Source organism: Chiloscyllium plagiosum, unplaced genomic scaffold, assembly GCF_037043375.1.
Source record: "Chiloscyllium plagiosum isolate Xiang-an unplaced genomic scaffold, Cpla_swu_hap1 HiC_scaffold_40, whole genome shotgun sequence".
Taxonomy (NCBI): Eukaryota; Metazoa; Chordata; class Chondrichthyes; order Orectolobiformes; family Hemiscylliidae; genus Chiloscyllium; species Chiloscyllium plagiosum.
The window spans coordinates 47,851,741-47,876,591 of record NW_028270178.1 but is presented as its reverse complement, the minus strand read 5'-3'; the positions used below and the strand labels follow the sequence as shown (position 1 = coordinate 47,876,591).

At 39.6% G+C, this 24,851-nt stretch overlaps 1 non-coding gene across 1 annotated transcript; it reads right to left on the bottom strand.

The window, feature by feature from the left end:
- Positions 1 to 3,977: 3,977 nt before the first annotated feature.
- On the bottom strand, positions 3,978 to 4,051 carry trnat-agu (transfer RNA threonine (anticodon AGU)). Its single transcript has one exon. It is a non-coding gene; the product is annotated as a tRNA-Thr (tRNA).
- Positions 4,052 to 24,851: the final 20,800 nt, after the last annotated feature.

Genomic DNA, 24,851 nt, shown 5'->3' with positions numbered 1-24,851 from the left:
TCAGCAAATGGGATAACTGAGTGAATCAGCTTACATATGCAGCCGGGGAACAGTCCTTATGTGGTAATATATGGGTGCAGAATGCAGGGACGAGGGACAGAGAGTTTTTTGAGCCGTTTCACATGGTGACTGAGATGGCATTGGAGGTTTTGACAGGCTAAAATTAGGCAAATGCCCAGATCGGGATGGGGTTGTGCCTCACGTTGTTTTGTGAGACTAGAGAGAAAATTACGCGTGTTCTGACCAATGTTTCACATTCCTTTTTAGCCACCTGGGAGTGGTTACAGGATTTCAGGACTACTAACGTGGTTCCAGTTTTCAAGAAGGCTGGCGGAGATAATGCAGCAAATCACAGAGCAGTGATTCGAACATCACATGCAGGGAAACTTATGGAAAAGTTTCTTAAGGAGAGAATTAATTGCAACTTCTTCGGAGAAAGTTTGACCAGCGAGAGTCAGCATGCTTTTGTCAGAGGAATCCATGCCTGACAGATCAGATTACATTTTCTTTCGGAAGTGATCAGATGTGTAAACAAGGATAGTGAACTTGATTTAGTTTATGAGGATTTTAAAAAGCCTTAGACAAGTTCCCACAACAGAGACTGGTAACAGGGTTAATATAAAAGGGATACAGGGTCACGTGGTAAGTTTGTCCCAAACTTATTTGGGTGGTTGCAGACAAAGGAAAGTGCTGTTTCTGAGACGTGGAACTGGTATTCAGTGGTGTCCCACAAGGATCAATGCTGTGTCCCTTAATGTTTGTGATTGCACATAAACAACAAAGAAATAATGTTGGGGAAATGATAAGAAAATTTGAGGAGGATATGAAGATTGGCATAGTGGTGAACAGTGAGGAAGAGGATCTTAGGTTCCAGGATTTCAGAGGTGGATTTGTCCAATGGGCAGATAGGGGGAGCTGAAAATAACAATAAAAACATCAGGTGATGCATTTTGGAAGTAACACGTCATGGGAGTGCTCAAAGAATGGTAGGGCACTGGGAAACCCAAGAGTGACTTTGCATGTGGTTCCACAGATTTGTGAAGGTAGCAGAATATAGTAGTTAAGAAGACAAGCACGACTTTATAAGTCAAGGCAAAGATTACGAGAGCACGAAAATCGGTGTCACATGTAGAAAAGTTCGTGAAGAAAGCATTTGGCACGCTTGCCTTCATGAGTCAGAACATTGATTATTGAAGTTCACGTCATGTTCTGGCTGTACAGAACATTAGTGGATCCACATTTAGAATACTGCTGACAATTCCGATCACCTTCAACAGGAAAGATTTCATAAAACTTGAAAGAGTGCAGAATAGATTTACAAGGATGTTACAGTGTCGAGAGGGCTTGAGTTGTAAGTAGAGAGTGCTTGAGCAGGGGCTTTTTCCCGGCAGTGTTCCAGGCTGGTGTGTAAACTTCTAGACGTTTATAAAATCATGATTGAGGTTGGATCGGTGACTGGCCTAGGCCTTCTATTTATCCAGGATGGTGGAATTCAAAACGAGAGGGCACAAGTTTAACGTGTTTTACACGGACACACTAAACAAGGGACAAAGTGTGTTAGAGCGATATTTGGATTTACAACAGACATCATCTCAGCTTAGTCTTCGACTTAATAAAAATGGGCATGTACTTGGGAAAATAGTTTGAAAGGTAAACCATGAAGAGAACGTTAAGGATATAAAAATTGAGTGATGTCGAGATGAGGACGTTTGTGAGTAAAATATTGACCAATGCAGTATGAATTGGAGAATGAGATGTTCGCAGGAACAATCAATAATGACCCTTTTATTTAAATTAGATATTGCAGATCTCTGAAATACAGAGGGACCTGGCTGTCCTGCTTTGTGGATCACATTAACATGGTCTGCCGGGGTAGCAACTGATTAGGAACGCAATAAGTCTTTTAATTCATTTGTTCAGCAATGACTGGGCCAACATTTATTTCGCCACTCCAATCAGTATTTGAGACGGTGAGAGCCTGGTCGAAATACTGCATTTCATGATGTCTTTTTTTGGAGAAACGAAGTGTTGCAGTTATCAAATTGCAGCTTTTTCTTTTCCTGTTCACAGTTTAATGTTCAACTATTCAGTTGATATCAGATAATGCAGAGTTTCTCCAGCAATTATGCTTGTGTTTCAGATTTCTTGCATCCACAGTTTATTTTTATTTAGTAATTTGGATGATCTGAGTTTTATGAGGAATGGAATGTTGCAAGTGTCAAACATGTGACAGAAGATTCAAACGGAATGCTGGCAAGTTCATCATCAATTTTTCGAAGCAGATCAGCTGAGGTGGGAATAGAGTGAGAAAGTGTGGTGCTGGTCAAGCAGCATCCGGGGAGCAGGAAATTCGATGTTTCGCGTACAAGATGTTCATCAGGAATGCTTGAATCGTCGATTCCCCGCTCCTCAGATGTTGGCTGACAGGCTGTGATTTCCAAGTGCTACACTTATTGACTTTGATCTCCAGCATCTAAAGTTATCACTTTCTGCTGAGGTGCGGTACAGTCAGGTACTGTTCCTGAGATGTAACAACGTGGTCGTGATGACAGAGTGAATTTGTAGTTGCAAACGCATCTGTGAATCAATATTATTCTCCCGCTCCCACTCTGCCAAGGACAGGCTGTTTCGATGGAGCTTGTTCTTACAGCCAGTCAATTTGACAGTTGTGCATTTGGCAGGTCGCGAAAACGTGAATTCCCAACGCGTTGTCTAGACTCGAATACAATACTGAGACGTTCGGTCTTGGGTCTGCCACGGCCTAAATTTGAAAGTGGTTTTGCTTGTTTGCATGTGCATAGTCGGTGTAGTGTATATTTGTGTCTGAGAGTGTAACCAGTTTTATTTTCTGATGGGTTGTAAAAATGAAGCGATCAACAGAATATTGATTTTAATTTTTCTTTGATAATGTAAATCTGAACCAAAGACATGAATTGTTGAAGAAACTCAGCAGGCCTGAATCTGTGGAGAAAAACTGAGTTAAAGTTTTAGATCGACAGAAACCCGTTACTTATACATTTGTACATTATAATCCTAGGAAAATTATCAGTTTTATCTATTGAATCAGGATTTTTATCAAAATATCTCAATGACAGACAACCGTCACCTTTACAAATTCAAAAGGACTTTATTGACTATAATGCAGTTTCCGTTGCTCTCAGTTGGTCTAAGGCTGTGCTTAAATGATTGCCTTCTTTCGTTTCCTTTCTCTCAGTTTGCAGCAATGTCGAATGGAGAATTGGTCATTTGAGTGTCTCACTCAGCATGTGTCTCCATACGTCTCTCTTTGTCTCTGTGCATCCATCTCACCCTCTTCCTGTTACACATTCTCCGACACTCTGCCTGTCCATACAGCTCTTTACCTATTTCGGCTCTGTGAAAAGTCTGACATTTCGAGACAATTTGAGTGTGCAGCTGCTGAGAGGCTTTTTGCCCACTAACTGGAGTACGTTGAACTGGGCTCACATTCTCCGGATAATGTGTCTGTCCCTTCAAACCAGGCAAGGCGACACTTCTTCCTCAAACAATTATGACTGTTTCGAATTCAAAATAGAATTCCTAATCCACCAGGAAAAAAAGCAATTACACTACAAATAAAGAAGCACAACGATGTATATATTTTTGGTTTAAATGTATGAACGGTGACATCAGAGAATGAGAGTGATCACCTGGTGGTATCTCTGACATTACCACAAAATTCCCCGGCAAATCTGCAGCGTCTCCTGCCTCATCTCGTTATTCCGACCTAACTGGGAATGAAGGAGGGGGAACAAAAGAGGAGGAGAAGCAGAAGTGCTTGTGGAATAATGGAAAGAAACTACAGACATAAGTAATATTTCGGAATATATAAAAAAAACATGGCATTCACTGTTGGAACTTAACCTGGATCACCAAATCTTAACAGGGTGAAAGTCCAAGACGCTGAGTTACTTTCGCAAAGACTTGAAACACCAAGCCCAAATATAAACGCAACAAGTAGGCACCGCTGGGAGTTGAACCCAGGATCTCCTGTTTACTAGACAAGCGCTTTAACCAACTAAGCCACGGCGCCACAGCAAAGAGGCCCTTGCTCATCCATATGTGGAGTTGCTTAAACACTTCCTCACAGTACTTGGACATGTGTTTTCGGATCAATGTTGCTCTAGGAGAATTGCAATCAATCCTCGAATTTTCAAACACAAACAGTTTACAGCTGAAAATTCTCTACTGAATAGGCACAGAAAAACATAATCTCTTCTTGCATTCATTTAAAACTGGTATTTTCACCTGGTTAAAGTGACAGGAGAAAGAGGCGGTGCTCATTCTATCGGGGCCCATGAACCACATTAATACAGACAGAGGGGACATCACATCAAGAGGAACAAGGTCATTGTGGTGATTTGACTCGGAGTAATGTGTAAGTAAGTATAATCATTGGGCAGTAAAAGCTGACGTAATGGCACCGACATTGAGTTTTGCACCATCTGTTCCGCGCTCACTTCCTGCATTATGCCTCCCAGGCATCATTGTCTATCACTTTATTTCACTGTCTTCGTCCACGTCTCAACTTATTCCAGACGATTGCAGATGTCTGACAGGAACCTTTAACTTTTCGAAACGAATTCCTCGAGTATAGTCAATGGGAAAGGATTCAATGCAGATCCAGAATTGCCACAGTGATGGAGGGGATGAATTATTTTCCTCAAGCTTTCAACTCCTCAGCACAGACATGATACCACTCGAGGAGAATTTCCAGGATTTACATTCAGCGACACTCAAGGATCAGCGAGATACATCCAACTCAGACAGGTGATATGATTGGAGGGGGATTAGTGGTGGTCGTTTCCCGTGTATCTGCTGCCTTTGTCGTTATATACGGATGGAAGCAATTTCTGACCGATTCTGGCAAGATCTGGGTGTGTGTTCTGCATGCAAGCAAGAATTGGTTTTCATTCTAATAATTCACAAAAGGAGAAATAAATCTTCATTACCTGAGTGAGAATTATATCCAGGTCTGTGCGATGCAAACTCGGACTACTGAACAGGGACCTCCTGTGATGCTGACTGTAAAACTTACAATCTGACTTGTAGACACTCTTGTGTCTGTCGTTGACTCCATAACAAACTTCAGCTGCAAAGTTGCTCACTCCAAGTTTCGAAAAAGTTCATATTATCGCACTGGATTTCAATGTGAAGAAAGCGGAACTGTGATAATCTGATGTTGTTCAGCAGATGCACTGCAGGAAGGCACAGAACAGGCTGGTGGTCACAGGGCCTCATTTTGACGCGCTGGTAGCACCAATAAGGGTGTTGTGACACTCGTCTGATTCCAGATCCCGGGCTAGAAATGACCAGAGTTTTCTCGCTGAACTTGTTCAGGGTCTTGAAAGGAAGAGGCCATGACTCAGATTATGAAAGTACATTTCACTGGAGTTGGTCATGTAATCGCGTAGTGACTGTGAATACAGCAATGGAAACGTCCAACAGACATGCAGGCAACACTGAAGGAGGCACGTGAAGACGAATGTGTATACTTTGACAGTGAAAAGCACTGCTTCTCAAAGTGTGACGTATTTAATTAAAGCAGTGACGTTAGTTATCTTTACTGGTTCTTCACCTTGGTAATCTTGTATCCCCCTAATATAAATGTCTCCATTACATATGGAAAAGATGAGAGGAAGTCGACGGTGGATCGGCTCTGTGGTGCAATGGATAACACGTCTGAATTTGAATCGGTCTATTGTAGTTTTGAGTTCTACTTAGCTCAATTGCAGCATGCTGCATAAGTCAGTCATAACTGGTTTTATGAATACATTAAGGGCAAAGAGGAGTCTGCGAAGAGTACTGGGACACCATAAAAATCAATAAGCCCGTCTCTGTTAGGTGCTGCTCGAGATGGGGGAGATATGAAACCTGTGCATTCTATGGACGCTTACTGTGGGGAAGGACATAGTACATAGAACATAGAAGAATACAGCGCTGAACAGGCCTTTGGGCCCTCAATGTTGTGCTGACCTTTGAACTAATCTCAGCTCATTCCCTTGCAAAATACAATCATCACCCATGTGCTTCTCCAAGGATTGTTTAAATCTCCATAATCTCAGCTGAGTTAACTTCACTGGCAGGCAGAGAATCCCGCGCCCCCACTGTCTCAGTAAAGAACCTGCCTCTGACATCTATCTCAAATCTCACTCATCACAATTTGTAGTTAAGTACTTTCGTACAAGATGACGTCATCATCCTAGGAAAATGACTTTCATGTCTACCCATTTAATCCTCTGATCATCTTGTATGTCTCTATCAAATCCCGTCTGAGCCTTTTTCTTTCCGATGAGAACAGACCCAAGTTTCTCAGCCTTTACTCATGAGGCCTTCCCTCCAGACCAGGCATCATGCTGGCTCACTGGTTAGCACTGATGCCTCATAGCGCCAGGGACCCGGTTACAATTCCAGACTCGGGCAACTGTCTTTGTGGCGTTTGCACCTTCTCCCTGTGTCTGCGTGGGTTTGCTCCGGTTTCCTCCCACAGTCCCAAAATATGCAGTTCCGATGAATTGGCAATGCTCAATTGCCCGTATTGCCAGGTGTACGAGCTGGGGAAAATATAGGAGAATGGGTCTGCGTGGGTTTATGTTGGGAGGGTCGATGTGGACTTGTTGGGCCGAAATGTCTGTTTCCACACTGTTGGCAATCTAATCTAAATCTCCTCTGCACCTTTTTCCAATGCTTTCACATTCTTCCCGACATACATCCGCACGAGCGTTTTGTATATTTGCAGCATGATATTGTGGCTCCGGAACTCAATCCCTCTACAAATGAAATCTAACACACTGCATGCCTTCTTAACAGCACTCTCAACCTGGGTGGCAACTTTCAAGGATCTATGCACATGGACTGCAAGATCCCTCTTCACATCCACACTACCAACAATCTTTCCATTTACCCAATACTCTGCCTTCCTGTTATTCTTCCCAAAGTGCATCACCTCAGATTTAGCTGCATTGAAGTCCATTTGCCAGCTCTCAACCCAAGCCTGCAGTCTATCCAAGACGCCCTGCAACCTGTAACATATTTCCAAACTGTCTCCGACTCCACCGACTTCAGTGTCATCTGCAAATTGACTCATACATATACCTATGATGCGTCTAAGTTATTTATAAAAATAACAAACAGCAGTGGTACCAGAACAAATTCTTGAGACACACCACGAGTAACTGGACTCCAGGTTGTATATTTTCCATCAATCACCACTCGCTGCCTTCTTTCATGAAGCCAGTTTCTAATCCAAATGGCTAAATCACCCTCAATCCCATGTCTCTGCATTTTCTCAAATAGCCTATCACATGGAACCTTAACAGAGGATTTACTGAAATCCATGTATACCACGTCAACTGCTCTACCCTCATCTACATGCTTTGTCACATTATCAAAAAAAACTCAATGAGGTTTGTGAGACAATACCTGCCCTTGACGAAACCATGTTGACTATCTGAAATCAAATTATTTCTTTCCAGATGATTATACATCTTGCCTTTTATAATCTTTTCCAAAACCTTTCATACATCAGAAATATGGCTCACTGATATATAATTACCTGGGTCATCTCTGCTGTCCTTCTGGAACAAGGGCACAACGTTTGCGATCCTCTAATCCTCTGATACTAAACCTGTAGACAATGACGACTCAAATATAAAAGCCAAATGCTCTGCTATCTCTTCCCTAGGTTCCCAGAAAATCCTCGGACAAATCCCAATCAGCACAGGGGACTGGTCTACTTTCACTCCTCCTGAAATTGATAACACCTCTTCATAACTAACATCGATCCTTTCTATTCTAATATCGCTTATCTCATTCTACTCCCCGACATTATTCTCTTTTACCTGAGTGGAAAACGATGAGAAATGTTCGTTTAGTACTTCTCCCATCTCCACAGGGTCCCCACTCAACACCCCACTTCTGTCTTTGACTGGCCCTATTCCTACCCTCGTCATCATTTTAATCCTCACATACCTACAGAAGGCTTTAGGTTTCTCCTTTATTCTATTTGCTGATGACTGCTCGTGTCCTTTCTTTGCTCCTCTGAATATTCTCTTTAAATCCTTCTCAGCTAATCGGTAACACTCCATCGCATTATTTGAACCACCTTGTCTCTCAACACAGAAGCCTTAATCTTATTCTTAACAAGAGATGCAATTTCTGTCCTAAACCATGGTTCCCTTACCTTTTCAATTCTTCCTTGCCTGACCAAGACATACCTATCGAGGAAATGCAATATCTGTTCCTTAAACCAGCTCCACATTTCCATTGTCTGCATCCCTCGCATTTTGCTACCCCATTCTATGCATCTTAACTTTGCCTAATCACATTATAATTGCCCTTTCCCCATCGATAACGTTTCACCTGTGGCATGAAAGATGTAGTCTGTGGGGAAATAAATGTTGTTATCTTGAAAACAAAAACCGTGTTACAGAGGAGAAAGTGCAGGATGTATTGGACCGGATAAAAATAAATAAATCACCGTGACGTGATCAGGTTACACCACAGAACTCTGTGAAAAGTGAGGCAAGTGATTTCTGGGTCACTTGCTGAAAATCGTGTCATCGAAAATCACAGGTGAGGTGCCATAAGACTAGGCTGGCTAACATGATACCACTAATTAAGAAAGGAGGTAAGGAAAGGCGAGGCAACTATAGACCTGTGAGTCTGACGTCGGCGGTTGGTAAGTTGTGGAGGAAATCCTGAAAGACATGATTTAATGTATTTTGAAAGGCAAGCTTGATTATGGATAGTCAGCAATGGCGTGCTGTGTGGGAAATTATGTCTCGTTAAATTGAATTAATTCTTTTTTGAAGAATTAACAAAGATAATTGATGAGGGCAAAGTGGTTAACGGGATATATGTGTCCTTCAGTAAGGGAGGTCGACAATATTCCGCATGGGAGACTAGTTAGCAAGTTGAGGAGATCCAACCATTTGGATTCAGAACCGGCTCGAAGGTAGAAGACAGAGGGTAGTGGTGGAGGGTTGCTTCTCAGATTGGAGGCCTGTGACCAGTGGAGTGTCACAATGATCAGTGCTGTGTCCTCAAACTTTTGTCATTGATATAAATGATTTGGACGCGAACATAAGAGGTACAGTTAGTAAGTTTGCAGAAAACAACAAAATTGGAGGTGCAGTGGACAGCGAAGAGGGTTACCTCAGATTATAGCAGGATCTGACCAGATGTACCAATAGGCTGAGAAGTGGCAGATGGAGTTTAATTCAGATAAATGCGTGGTCCTGTGTTTTGGGAAAGCAAATCTTAGCAGGACTTATACACTTAATGGTAAGGTCCAAGGGACTGTTGCTGATCAAAGAGACCTTGGATTGCCGCGTCATAGCTCCTTTAAAGTGGAGTGACAGGTAGATAGGATAGTGAAAAAGGCGTTTGGTATGCTTTCCTTTATTGAGTCCATTGAGTACATGAGTCGGGAGGTTATGTTGTGGCTGTACAAGACATTGGTTAGGCCACTGTTGGAACATTGCATGCAATTCTGGTCTCCTTGCTATCGGAAAGATGTTGTGAAACTTGAAAGGGATCAGAAAAGATTTACAAGGATGTTGCCACGGTTGGAGGATTTGAGCAATAGGGAGAGGTTGAAAAGGCTGGGGCTGTTTTCCCTGGAGCGTCGGAGGCTGAGGGCTGACCTTCTAGAGGTGTGCAAAATTATGAGTGGCATGGATAGGATAAATCGACAAAGCCTTTTCCCTGAGATCGGGGAGTCCAGAACTAGAGGGCAAAGGTTTAGAGTGAGAGGGCACAGATATAAAAGAGACCTAAGGAGCAACCTTTTCACGCAAAGAGTGGTACGTCTATAGAATGAGCTGCCAGAGGATGTGGTCGAGGCTGGTCCAATTGCAACATTTATGATGCATTTGGATGGGTATATGAATAGGAAGGACTTGGAGGGATATGGGCTGGGTGCTGTCAGGTGGGACAAGATTGGGTTAGGATATCCGGTCGCCAGGGACAGGTTGAATGGAAGGGTCTGTTTCCATGTTGGACATTTCTATAACTCAATTACTCTATGTTGTGCCCAGACCCGACTATGCAAACGCTCTACTCCTGGTCGTCAAACATTCTGAACTTTCGGATAATTATTGTCTTATTGTCGTCAGCAAAACTGCAGTTGCCTGTTCCCGAGGTCACATATTTTCCAATGCACATGGCTAACACAAATCCAATTAGCCTCAGTGATTACTGCAATGGTAATCAGATCTGGCTGTATGTGTGTGTGTATATATATATGTTTTCAAATATAGAAACACATACAGAATGCAGCGATTTCATTTCTATATTAAACAAGAATGTATATTTTTCAGAGGATAGTATATCAGCTGCAGATAAACAATAACTGACGAAAACATATCATTGGAATGCTGACAACTTTAATCCTCTCCTGCAACTTCCACCACAAACTCTCAGAGGCAGTGACAAAAAAAACTATGATGTCGTTGTTGCACATTTAGCATGGGAAGGCAGTTCAGTCGTCCCTGCCCATAGGAATCACTGAGATTGTTCTGTTAACTTTTCAGGATATTCTGCGGTAATTGGTTGTGTCAGCTTTGTTTTGCTTGACACTGCGCCGACAACGTGGAAAACCCTCCTGCTGAAAAAACCAAACACCCAGGAAACTGGCCACGCCTCAGAATTTATCGTAGTATGGGTGACAAAGAACTCCTAAATTCCAGTATATTTTAAAAACTCAATTTATTCTTTAACTCTAAAAGTGAACATTGATCAAAACGATTTACAACTTTAAGCCCAGTTTCTCTTAACTAATTGTTATCGGCCTTCAACTGGACAGCAACATACTTTTCCAATAACCATGTATTAAAACTACATCAACTTAATTTCAAAACCACACAACGGCTTTCAGTGACAGTTTCCATCTCCCTCTGGCTGTCGGTCTCCCTGGGTCATCTTCGATATTTTCGTACAAGGATGTTTCGTATGAAAAAGGAACTTCGACCGGGAATAATTTGCGGACAGTTTACTCTATTGATGACATTTAGTCTCACTCTGTCTAACTGTCAAAATGTCCGATTCTTTAATGTCCAAGCATTGGATCGTTTCAGTCGTATGATAATTACAAAACAATAAATTCAAAATAATCAGTTTTTAATTTGCTGGGGCATATTTTAAACAGATTTTTTTAAACAATTTAAATCATTGGAAAAATAACAACCGAAATTTGGGTCTTCGTTTCACAATGAAATGTGTTTTTTTTTTCAAATGTCCAGTATACTCTGATACTGCTAGTCATTCACATGATTGGTACCTGCAAGCTCGCATTGCAAAACAGTCTTCACTCTCTTTTTAAGGTACATTTGACACCCACAACTTTTAAATATCTCCCCACTTACGAAAAAGATATGAACCATTACAGTGAAAAGATGCTTTTTTTCAGGTTTTAACCACCATTACAAGGAAATGCGTAGGGCCTTAATGTATTTTCATATTAATTCCTGCGCGCGTGCGCGAGCGTGCATACACACACACACACACACACACGCATATATATATATATATATATATATATATATATATATAATATATATATATATATATATATATATAACATTGTTATCCGTTCAATCTTATCTGTAGTTTTTCTGTTAAATCAGCAATAACGCATCTATAACCAAATTCTTATGAGCCATAACATGTACAATGTCTACATTAAGAGTCTGCAGCAAAAGACTACAACGGATAAAACTCATATTCTTCTCTTTTATTCGTTTTGATCTGACATATCGTTTGTCACGTAAACATTAAACTGTTGGAAGGCCAGTACGAAACTCAATAATTCTTTTTTTCGATGGCAGAGTATTTTCTCTGGTGGGGTGTGGAGTTTAGTGTGCAGTGAACAACTGGCGTTCAATTCCATCATGATCTTCGAACAGCTGTACAGCTCCAACGCGTATGTCGATGGTGTCCAAATTGCATGACCGATACGATGTAACAAGAACCTCTCCTCTGCTTTCGTGAATGTTGATTTATTTCAGTTTATAACGAGTTTTGCTTCTCTTAGTCGTTCAAAGAGCTCTGCCAACTGCAGCATGTGATCTCCCCATGACTCAATAACGATCACTACATCATCTGGATGGACTGCACGGTTTCCTAACGCAGCCATAAGCCATAAGGTCATGAGCCTTTGGAATGTGGCTGGTGCATTTTTCATTCCAAAGTTCATCAGTTTGAATTGATATAACCTATTTGCGGTCGCAAACGCTAAAACCTCTTTGTATTTCTCTGAATAAGGTATATGCCCATCACTACGCAGTAGTTCTCACTTCCTAATGTAACTGGCTTATCTAAATTTCTCGATAAAGTCTGACTCGGTTCGGTGATATTTTCATTGAGCTCCCATTCACCTCCTTCCACACTTGCGTGGCTTTGAAAGGATTAATCTTATAGGGGTGTTGTTTCATCAGAACAGCATTCCCTACTTCCACCCCATGCACAATGGCATGAGTCCTCCCCGTGTTATTCCTGCAACTGTCGTCATACTGTTGCTATCTTTCAACTGCGTTTTTTTTCTCCTGAGACAGTTAGATCACTGACGCATCACAGTACTCAGGGCCTTCCTCATTGTTTAATTTGCGGTTCATCAAAATCCCCATCATCTGAATTTGTTTTCTCATTCTGTGGGGCAGTAATTAACTCTCTTTTTTTCAGTGCCCTCTCTCTGTTGTAACAAGGTTTCAACACATTCATATTACATGCCCGTCACGGTTTTCTCCTATCCGCATAAGACCTTTAGACCATAAGAAATAAGCGTGGAAGTAAGGTCATTTGGACAATCGAGTCCTCTCCATCATTCAATCATGGCTGATGGGCATTTAAACGCCACCTACTCGTATCCCTTAATTCCCTGTGAGATTGAGAATTTATCAATCTCTGTATTGAAGACATTTAATGCCATCGCCTCCACTGTGCTCCGTGGTAGTGAATTCCACAGGCCCGCCATTCTCTGGCTGACGAAATGTTTCCTCATTTCCTTTTTAAGTTGACACCCTCTAAGTCTAACGCTGGGCCCACGAGTCCTAGTATCCTCATTAGACAGAAACAATTTCTGAGCGTCGACCTTTTCCAAGCCGTCTTGTAAGTTTCTATTAGATCTCCCCTCAATCGTCTGAACTCGAACGAATACAATCCCAGTATCCTCAACGATTCATCGTTTGTTAGACATACCATTCCAGCAATCATCTGTGTGAATCTACGCTGGAGAATCTCTCCTGCCAGTATGTCATTCCTGAGGTTGGGTCCACAACAGGACTCAGTATTCTAAATGGGGCTTAACCAAAGCTTTATAACGTCTTTGCAGCAACTCCCTGGTTTTACATTCCAACCCTCTCGAGAGACATGACAAGAATGCATTTGTTTTCTTAACCACGTACTCAACCTGCAAGTCACTCCGCAATGAATCGTGTACTAGCACTCCCAGATCCCATTGTGCCTTGGCTTTATGAATTTCTCACCGTTCATAAAGTAGTCTTTGCCTGTGTTCTTTTTTCCAAAGTGCAAGACCTCCCATTCTCTCCCATTAAATTTCATCAGTTATATCTTGTACCATACTCCTAAACTGTCCAAGCCTTTCTGTAGCCTCCCCAACCCCTCAGAACTACCTGCCTGTTTACCTAACTTTGTATCATCGACGAACATCGCCAGTGTGCCACCAGCCTTTTAATCCATATCATTTATATATAAAGTGAAGCTGGGACCCCAACACTGAATCCAGCATCTTTATGTGACAGTTTTTCCTGACTCAACTTTTCTTCTTAATTTTATAGGAATCACTAAAGCTGGCTATTGAGTGAGTGTTACAACTGGTTATACGTCGCCCCCACGGGAAAACGTCCGAGTTTCAGAGATTTTATCTGCCCCCGTACCTTTCTACACTGTGCCACTTCAGGTGCTTTTTAACTAACTCGCCTACCCGATTTTATCCCTGCATCACCTCCGACACATAATCCAAGTGCGCGATCTCCTACTTTGGCCCTATGAATTTCTCCGTAATTATTTTCAAAGGGCCTCTCACTCCATGTCCGAATATTACGTCCAATGGCATAAATCTAGGAGATTTGTTTTGGGGTATGCCCAATGGCAAACAATGCAAATAGGATACTTTTATCTCAACCATTCGGGTAGCCCTGGCAGTACTCTCTTAACACGGTATTCAGCATCTAATGCCTCCTTTCTAAAGCTCCCTGGGATTCAGGATGGAACGCACTTGTTTTAAAGTGCTGTATTCCTTAGCCATCCACCACTTCATCAGTTAGCCGAGTAGTAAAATTTGGCCTTAGTTTGATTGAATATTCCTGGGTGGCCCATACCATGTGAAGAAAGCTATTGATTCCACGACCATTATTTTTTTTTTCTTCTTCCTCCGTAATGGAATTGCCTCGGCAAATCTGTTTGCCATTTCCATTATGGTTAACAAGCACTGCTTCTCGCTTCTAATTTGGGGAGGGGATGTGCAGAGTTAGTTATCACCTGCATGAAAGCTTCTTCCAATGTGTTAATTGGCAATAAAGTTGCTGTTTTTATTACTGCTGTGGCTTACGTCGCATGTGGAACATATGACATGTATGGCAAACGTTATTTGCATTCTAATTGCATTCGAGGCCAATACGAATGTTTCCGTACCTCAGCCTGAATCGTATTTCCACACAGTTGACTTCGTACTGGTAGTTCATGTATTACCCATAATACTTCCTTTATCGTTATTTGCAACACAAGCTTGTGCATTTCGACCCGGTTCTCCACTGCACTCTTCTGCATGGTGTCCACGTTAAAATAATGGCCATCAGGAATAAATATACTCATTTTCTGAGTATACGTCAACATATATATCTGTTATTGTCTCGTCTTTAGTTGTAAGTCCATTAGCCTTCCATTTAATCACTTTTGCCTGACCATCTGCCAGTTCCAGTTTTTCTGAACCAATGCATCAAACAGTATGCCCGCTAATTGAACCTCAATTTCTTCGTCTTTCTCTTCACATTCTGTTTCGTGCAGTGACCTATGATAGCGGGATCGTTTTACTACACAGTCTGAAAACATGCCAGGTTACTTACCTTTTAACTCTTCAATTCCCTGGTCTCCCTTTGTGTCTCCACAACACCGGCGGCACTCCCACCTTGGATACTGATCAATAGATCCCAAGATAAAACTATTCCTGGAACTCACATTCGATCACGACTCCAACTTGTCTTGAGTTTGCTTTCCAAACTGATCTTACAATATACTCTAAATTCCTGTCCAACTATCCCACAAATTTCCCTTCTCTCGGGTAACATGTCAGAACGTGTGCAAAAACATTCACCTCCAGATCCTGTATCTCTGAAAATGGTAACATAGTTCCCTTCTCTCTGTGTTCTTTCTGAGTAAATTTTACCCAGAGAGATGAATTATTTTCAAGATCAGGGACTCACTCCATACCCAGCCCGTACATAAGCTGTGCACTAACCAGTAGCGCCTCGATTTTACTTGGGGTTTCTTTTCCTATATCCACGAATGCCAATGGCTTCGCCTCTTCCATCACATCTTTTCCCACAGTGGCTTAAGTTAATACCAGTACAGTGACTTCATGTGTCCTCCTTTATCACAGTGGAAACACCTGCCGGATATCACTTCCTGTTCCTCCTCTTGGGATTCCTTGTTAACCTGTTGTAGACTAGTGCCAACGTGCTCTTAACTTTGTTTTGTAGAGTGAGATCTGTACTTCTCCAAATTTCTGTCCTCACAGGATGAATTTCTTGTTAAAAGCTGAATGTCGCCTTGTGCACCAGTGCATATTCATCTGCCATCTCTGCTGTTATTCTCGCTTACTGGTTATTGTTCATCCACACAAATTCTTGTCATCTCTGGAAGTGACTTCTTCAAAACTCCTCCAGAAGATTAATCTCTCTGATAGCCACGTCGGCCTTGGCTATTTTAACTACGGCACCCATCTATCAAAATTACGATTTTTAATTCTATCGAACTCAACATAGGTCTGATCTTGTTCCTTCCTTACTTTTCTAAAGGGCTGTCGATACGTTTCTGGTACGAACTCATAAGTAATCAAAACCAGACTGCCTGACATCTTCATAATCACTTGACCCCTCAACTGACAGCACTGTAAATAACTCACTCGCTCTGCCTACCAACCTCGTTTGAACGAACATTTCCCACAATTTCAACACTCCAAATGCCGAGTCAATTGTTCAAATGAAATAAAGAAAGCTTCTAAATCATTCTCATCAAAATGTGGAAGCGTTGTAACATATTTGTGTGTATCACAATCTTCTCTCTTCATATCCACATGGTTAACTTGACTTTACTGGATATGGTGCAAATTCTGAAGATTAAATTCTCGCTCCTTTTCTCTTTATTTTCTCGCTCTTCCTTTATCCCTGTCTTCGATGTCTCCTTGTTCAGCTCAGCACCTTCTCTTTATTGCTTTTTACTCTATTTTCCTTCTCTCACTCTTTCTGTCTCTTCTCACTGCTTTCTATCTCTTATCTCGCTCTCTTTGTGTCTCTCTTTCCTTATCTTTCTCTTCTAACTCCATTTTCCGAACATGTAATTTAAGTGTTTGTTCGAACTCTGCTGCACTTGTTTGCTTCTCTGATTCACCCACCTGCTTGATTATATCCCTAGCACTTTCAGTTTTACATTTGTCCTTGGTTAAACCACATTCTAACCTCTTTGCTACTTAAAAATTTGTGCCGTATTTTTGTCTTTCTGAACTTTACCAACAAATTTGGGAATAGTCTTCAAATCCCAGAACGATGTTTGCAATATTAAGAGCCATTTATCTCACTTTCCATTTAACCGAACACAAGTAACCGAAATTAAACTCTCACCTTCATTTTGTTTTAAAGATGTGGGCAACTAATTGCCACGTGTTTACATTTTTTTGTACCTCTCCAACCAAACATCAACTCAAACCTCTCCAAATCCAGATTGGATTTGTCTAAAACCTTCGAAATCATGGACTCGAGCCCCAAACTGTTTCGACACGGCGGTGAGCACTTCTGCTAAATAAAGAAATCACCCAAAAAATCTCATCTCACTTCATAATCTGGTAAAGTAGGAGTGACAGAAAACTCCTAATTTCCACTGTTAAAAAAACAATTTGTTTCTTCACTCTAAAATTCATCATTAGACAACAAACAATTTTAACTGTAACCCACATTCTCTTAACATTATCTGCCTTGAAACCCAAAATAATATACTGATGCAAATAACGCCCTAATTAAAGCCACGTCAAGCCACTATTACATTTCAGATAACATATCTTAGTAAAATCATTAGAACTAAAGAGAAATCAACATTGGTAAATAAGAATACACGTGAAGCATAACACAGGAACAGAAGGGAGTGAGTATATCTGAGATCAAGAACGTAACAGCATAACAGAATAAGAGCTTGGAAAAGACAAATGGAGATTACGATTCCAAACAAAAGACATGGAAGAGGAAAAATCTGAAGAAAATAAGTGTACAGGAGTAATCCGATAAGAGAGTAAGATCATCAGAAGGTATGAGAAAAAGCACTGAAGAGGATTAGAGCACAACGGAATAAAAGAATAAAACAAGAGAAATCAAAATCTAAGGAATATAAGGTAATGTCAAGGAACACACTGAGATAAATGCAACTAAACTAAATGGGATTGATGTTTGTAAGTAGGAAGTGTTCGCAGTTGTGCAAAGTGTGAAAATAGACGAAACCGCTGTGCCAGATGGGATTTATCCGAGGATTGTCTGGGAGCCAGCGAGGAAAAGACAGAGCCTTAATTTTGATCTTTGTCAAAGGAATCGTGCGAGACGACTGGAGGGTTGCAAATGTTATTCCATTGTTCAATATGTGGAGTAGAGGCAACCCTGGTAAATATTGACAAGTGCGCATTTCTTGGCTTATGGGTAAAGTATTAGAAAAGGATAGAAGAGACAGGATTTATTACCATCTGCAGAGGAATAAGTTGATTCAGTATCATCAATACAGTTTTCTAAAGTGTAGCCATGCGTCACAAACCTTATTGAGTTCTTGAGATGGTGACCAAACACGTGGATGAGATTGAAACGATTGATGTGGTGTATATTGATTTCATTAAGGCGTTTGATTAGGTTTCAGATGGTCAGCGATTGCACAAAATAGGGAGGCATGAGATTGAGGGTGATTTTGCGGTTTGGATCAGAATTTAGCTGGCTGGAAGATGACTGGTGGCAACTGGTGCTGGTTGGAGAGAAATGTTCATGGCGGAGATCAATTATTAGTAATGTAGAGCAAGGATCTGTTTTGGGTGTCACTGCTGTTTTGTTTTGCAAAGAGGAAGACGCAGAAGGGAAGGTCATTGAGTTTGTGGATGACACCAAACTCGGTGGAGTTGCGGACAGTGCTGAAGAATGTTATTGGTTACAGAGGGGCACAGATGCGCTGCAGAGCTGGGCTAAGACGTGGCAAATGGAATTTAATGCGGAAAAGTGTGAAAAGTAGAAGGAGCAACAGGAATAAAGAGTATTGGGATAATGCTAAGATTATTCGTAGTACAGCTGAACAGAGAGAGATGGCTCTCAGTGTACCTGAAAGCTGCTATTCAGGTTGTTAGTTTTGATAAGAAGGCATGCGGTGTGTCAGGTTTTGTTACTAACGAAAGACCATTTAAATGCCCTTAAATTTGAGGAATCTAAAACTGCTGCAGAGAGTGCGTTCCACGCTCCTACTACCCTCTGAGTAATGAAACTACCTCTCACATCTGTCCTACATCTACCACCCATCAGTTTGAACCTATTCCCTCTCGTGTTAGTCATCAGCATCAGAGGAAAAAGGCTCTCACTGTCTACACTCCGTAATCCTCACATTATCTTGCATGTCTCTATTAAGTCACCTACAACGTTCTTCTCTCGAACGAACCTGCCTCAAGTCCCTCAGCCTTTCCTCATGAGACCTTCGCGCTGCATCAGGCAAAATCCTTGCAAATCTCCTTTGAATCCTGTCCTTCCTATAATGCAATAATCAGAAGGGTATGTAATACTCCACTTGTTTCGTTCGACATGGGGATAAAAATAAAAAGTGTACGATCGATGGACTTCCGACATGGACGACTTGCGCAGGGCAACAACGAGTATCGAAGGGTCCATATTGTGCTGCAATGTTCTATGCTCTGAGTTCTAATAAGAAGCTCAGAGATTAAGATAATAGTTCTCTGATGGAACAACAGAATAAGAGCATGAGTACAAAGGAGAATAAGCCCAAAAGACAATGAGATAATAACATATGAACGAGGAAGACATTAGGGAATGAGAACTTAATAAAACTATAATATTGAATATAAGAACAAAAGTGAATTAGAACTGGACAAATGTACATAGTAGGATAATGACAACATTAAATGTTATGCGAATCAGAACATAAGTGAACATGAAAATAAGAACATTACAGAACAGGAATCTAAGATAATAAGAGCGTCAGAGACAACATGATAAGCGCATATGACACACAGAAGGAGTAGAATAAGTACGCAAGATATTTTATGAATATTAAACTCAGAACAGAAGAGAATATAAATACAAAACAAAGGTGAAAAACAACATAAGTGAATACCAACAGAAGAGAGGAGGAACATATGAATTTAACAGAACAAGAACACAAGGGCATAAAAAGATGGGAGAACAAGAGCAGAAGTATATATAATAAAAGAGTGACAGAGTTCGAGATCAAAAGAATAAGAACATAAGTGAGTAATAAATATGGGAAGAGGGATATGATGGAAGAAGAGAATATGAGAATGTAAGAGATGGAGAACATAAGAAAATAAGTCCTGAACGAAACGACAATAAAAGTTACGAACAGCTTAAGGGAATATGTACAGATACAAATACAAAAACAAAACACAAGTGAGTAAGCAAATAAGAGCGTGAGACTGTGAGAACAACAGTGAACAAAAACATAAGGGAACAAAAACATCAGTCTATAAGTCAATATATGAATAAGATCATAAGAGAATGGGAAGGTAAGACAATGATAATGTTAGAAAATTTGAGTAGTGAAATATGTGAAGAAGATTAAAAGGGAAGAAGGTGATAAAGTAAGAAAAACCTATGCGAATAATAAGATAAAAGAATGACAATATACGAGTATAAGAGAATAAGAAAATAACAACATTTATGAATATGCAAATATTAAGATAGAATAAAAAAAACATGAGATTTAAATCGAAAAAACAACATAAGTGAGTACAAAAATAGGACCATAACAGTATAGGATCACAGTGGAATAATTAAACAGGAGAACAGAAACAGAACAGCATGAGAGAATAAGCACATGGTCCAGAGAATTATATAAATGGAAAATACGAAAATAAGTGAATTGGAACATAAATATAGAGGACATACAAAGTACAGTAGAGTAAGTGTATAAGAACGTACGATGTTACGAGAATAAGACCTTCGGAAAACAAAAGCAAAGTGCTTTTAGGAACAAAAAAGGAGTTCATAAGATAAAATAATAAGAACGGAAAAGAAATCAAGCGATGTGAATAAGAACATAAGAGAGCAGCAAAATAGGAAAATAAAAGAAAAAGAGCATAAGAATAACACACAAGATCATAAGAGAATAAAAAAATCAAAATTAGAGAACAGCAGAATAAGAATGTAAGTGAATAAGTAAATATGATTATTTATGATTAGGAAAAGAAGAACATAAGAGACTAAAATTGGGAGATTAAAATAGAATTCAATGTAATTGAATAAGAAGGTGAGTGACCAGAACGTAGGAACGTCAAGCAATAAGAACGGAAGAGAGAATAACACGGATAATCGTATGAACGTAAGAATTTGAAACAGACAAATTAAGAATATGTTTAATGGCATATGAACATAAAACAATGAAAGCAAAAGATTCGTGTAGAATAAGAATAGTAGAAAAAGAGAATAAGAGAATTTTAACGTAGGAGAAAACGAATTGACGAAAATAGGAATACGTGAGAATACAACATAAGGCAATAATAAGTAACAGCATAAAATGTAAGTGAATAAGGAATTTAGAGATGAAGACAATAACACTACAAGTGAATAACAGAAGACGAGAATGAGGACATAAGAGAATGACATCACATGAGAATAAAATAATAAGACAAAACATTAGGAAGAAAATAAGGGAATGGTAAAAACGACAACAAAAGAGAATAAGTACATTAACATTGGAGAATAAGAAAACAACAAAATAAAAACGTAAGTTAATAAAGAAAGGGAATAAGTACAGAAGCAAAACAGAACATAAGTAAATATGCAAATAAAACATTAGGGAATAGGAAGGTAAAATAATAATATCATAGGTGAAATATAACACAAGAGAATAAGATCATAACAACATGTGTAAATATTCAGGTAAGAACGTAAGAGAATGAAAATTCAAAAACATAAAAGAGAAAAACAACATATCTAAAGACCAACATAAGATATCAGGAATATATGAACATTTTAGAAAAAAGAACAGAAGAGGATAAGAGCAGAGGAGAACAAGAACATCAGAGCACAAGCGATTCCGAACATGAATACTCAAATTCAAGACCAAAACAATAAGAATAACACTGACTGATAAAATAATACAATAAGGACATAAGAGTAGAACAGAAAACAGAATATCAGAGAGGAAGAACACAACAGAATAAGAACATTACATAATGAGAACAAAATGGAATACCTACAATAGCGACTTAGAAAATAAGTGTCGAGGTGAATTCGAACAAAAGCGAACATGAAGATAAGACAGCACAAACATAAGTGATTAACAAGGTCAGAGCATAAGATCATACGGGAATAAGAAAATCAGAACAAAATAGCATTTGCGAACACTAAAATGAGAACACGAGAGAAAAACAGCACAAGACAAGAATAGAAAAAGTACAGACGTTAGAGTGGGCATAAGACAGTAGGAACATATGAACAGAATAGTGTAAAACACAAGAGAATAAACACACGCAAAGACAAGAACAGACGAGCATAAGAGAACAAGAACATCTCTAAAATATTTCAAGAGCAAAGGAATAAAAACATAAGTGATTGGTAAAATACGCCCATAAAATCATGGGGAAGAATGAAGGGGAAAATAAGAGACAAACAACATAAAGACATAAGAGAATACGAACAGGACTGAATAAGAATATAATATAATGTGAACATAAGTTAAACAGAAATTAAGAACATAGTTGAATAAGAACACAGGTGAGTGTGACCGCAAGAACAAAAGTGAATTAGAATACATGAAGGCAACACAACATAAGTGAATATCCAAATACAGAATAAGGGAATGTGAAGGTTAGATAAAAAGAACATAGGAGAATTGGAACATACATCAATATGTGAATTAGAACATAGAGAATAGCATGGTGAGTAAATAAGAACCAAAGTGAATGACGAGTTAAAACATACGAGAATAAGTGAATAAGAACATAATAACATTTATGATCATGAACTTAAACGCATAAGAAAAAAATATTTTAGAACTGAAGTGAAACATCATATAAGTGAATAAGAACATAACCGAGTAGAAACATAGAAACATAAGAGAAGACGAACATTGGAGAAGAAGACCGTGAATAACAGAATCAGAACATAGACACATGAATGAATAAGATCATGACAATTAGGACGTAAGCAAATAATACAATCAGAGCATAAGATTAAAAGCATGAGAACATGAGAGAATAAAAACAAAACAGAGGAAAGGTGTAGCAGTAAGAGAACGAGATAATAAGAACATGAGAACTGAATATCATAACAATATAAGACATAACAAACTAACAGAATGAAAAATGAAAAAGACAATAATAGAACAGGAGTCCATGAGAATGCAACATAAACCATGATGCACTGATATATGTGTTTTTGGCGATAAAGAGCAGAGGCAACAACAAAGGCTGAGTCGAAACTGGAAACAATCACCAACTGGGAGTGTTCTCTCGCAGTCGGGGAGCTCTTCAGTGGTCCAGGATATTCGGCCTTGAATCTTCGGGTGTCCATCCTCCAAGGCTGACTGTGACCGAGGCAAAAATGCAAAGTGGCTGAGCAGAGGCTGCCAGCCAAGTTTTGTACTCATGGGGATGGCGTCAAGCGTAAACTTGGGTTCATGTCACACTACAGGTGACCTCACTACACTGAGATTTCTCTCACAAACATGTACACAAATGCAAGCACAAGCACACGCGTGCACATTAACACATAGGCGCGTGTGCACACACACACATACATGCACACACACAGCCACAGACCTGGTCACTCACACAAACTCTTTCTCAAACAAAAGCTCTCCCTCATGCGCGCACACATATATCCCCACACTCTAACCCACGCATGCACTCTTTTAATAACATATACCCCATTGCACACACATACACACATGCCCTCATGGACACTCACGTGCCCACATACACACCCACATGCACACACTCACTTGGTCTGCCCTGCACTCTCACGTATATAAAGTTTTTTGTATGAATTTGTACTTGCTGCACAACATTTTATTTTGCGCGAAAACTGCATTATTCATTTACGATTCTGAAAATCCCATTTTAGAAATGCAATCAGTCTGAACGAACATTGGGACACAGACTTTAACCTCACTCCTTCAATGCATTATCTGATCTGAAATGGCTCCTATTTTTAAAACTATGCTGATCATATAACTTTTAAAAATATGGGATTTATATATGAAGGAACTAAAAATAACATGATCATTCCTAATGATTAAAGACGAAAGTAAATTTTGTTTAATATTTAATTCCATGACAATTCAATCTTGTTGCGTTAAATTCTGTGTCCTATGATTCTGGTCCACAACCACCTGATGACGAAGCAGCGCTTCGAAAGATAATGCTTCCAGGGAAATCTGTTCACCTCCAAACTGGTGTTGTGTAATTTTAACTTGACCCATTGTGAAAATAATAGAATAAGCACAAACAGAAGCAAGCGAATAAGAGAATAAGAATGTTCGAGATTATGAATAAGAGAATATTAAAGGGTGAGAAAAGCGTAAGAACAGAACGCACAATGATCAAATAAGGGATTGAGAACATCAGATAATAAGTGCAACTAGTAATAAGATAATAAGAATATAAGAGCGTAAGAAAGTGAGAATATAAATGCAAAAGAGATTAAGAAAAATACGAGAATTAAAATAGAAAAGAATAAACTCGTAAGATAATGAGCACTCCAGAGGAAAAGCACATAGGTGAATGAGAAAATAAAGACATAAAGGAAGTAGAACGTAAGCGAATATGCGAATAATAACACAAGGGTACATGAATTTAAAATAAGAAACACAATCGAGTTTAAAATGTAGGAGGAGAATAGCATAGGAGAGTAATAGGATTAGAACTTCAGATAAATGAGACGTCAGAGCATTTATGAATAACATAATAAATGCAGAAATTAAAATTATAAGAATTAAAGAGAAATCAACATAAGTGCAAAACTACGTAAGTGAGGAGGAACAGAATAACACCAGAGAGCATGCTCATAAAATGTGATGGGGATGTGATGGCTTAATTGAAAAATCAGTGGACTGTAAATCCAGCGAACCATGACAAAATGTGGAATTTGATTTCAACAAATATTTGTAATTAAAAATCTAATGACTGCTCTATATCCATTGACTCTGCTCGAAATGAAAACGCCATCTGTCTCACTAATGACCTTTAGTGAAGGAACTTATCAATTCTTAACTGGTCTGGCCTGTATGTGACTCCAGCTCCGTAACAAAGTGGCTGACATTCAGCTACTCGCTGGGCTATTAGGGATGGGCACTAAATGCTGCTTCACCAGCGATGCCCACATCCTCAT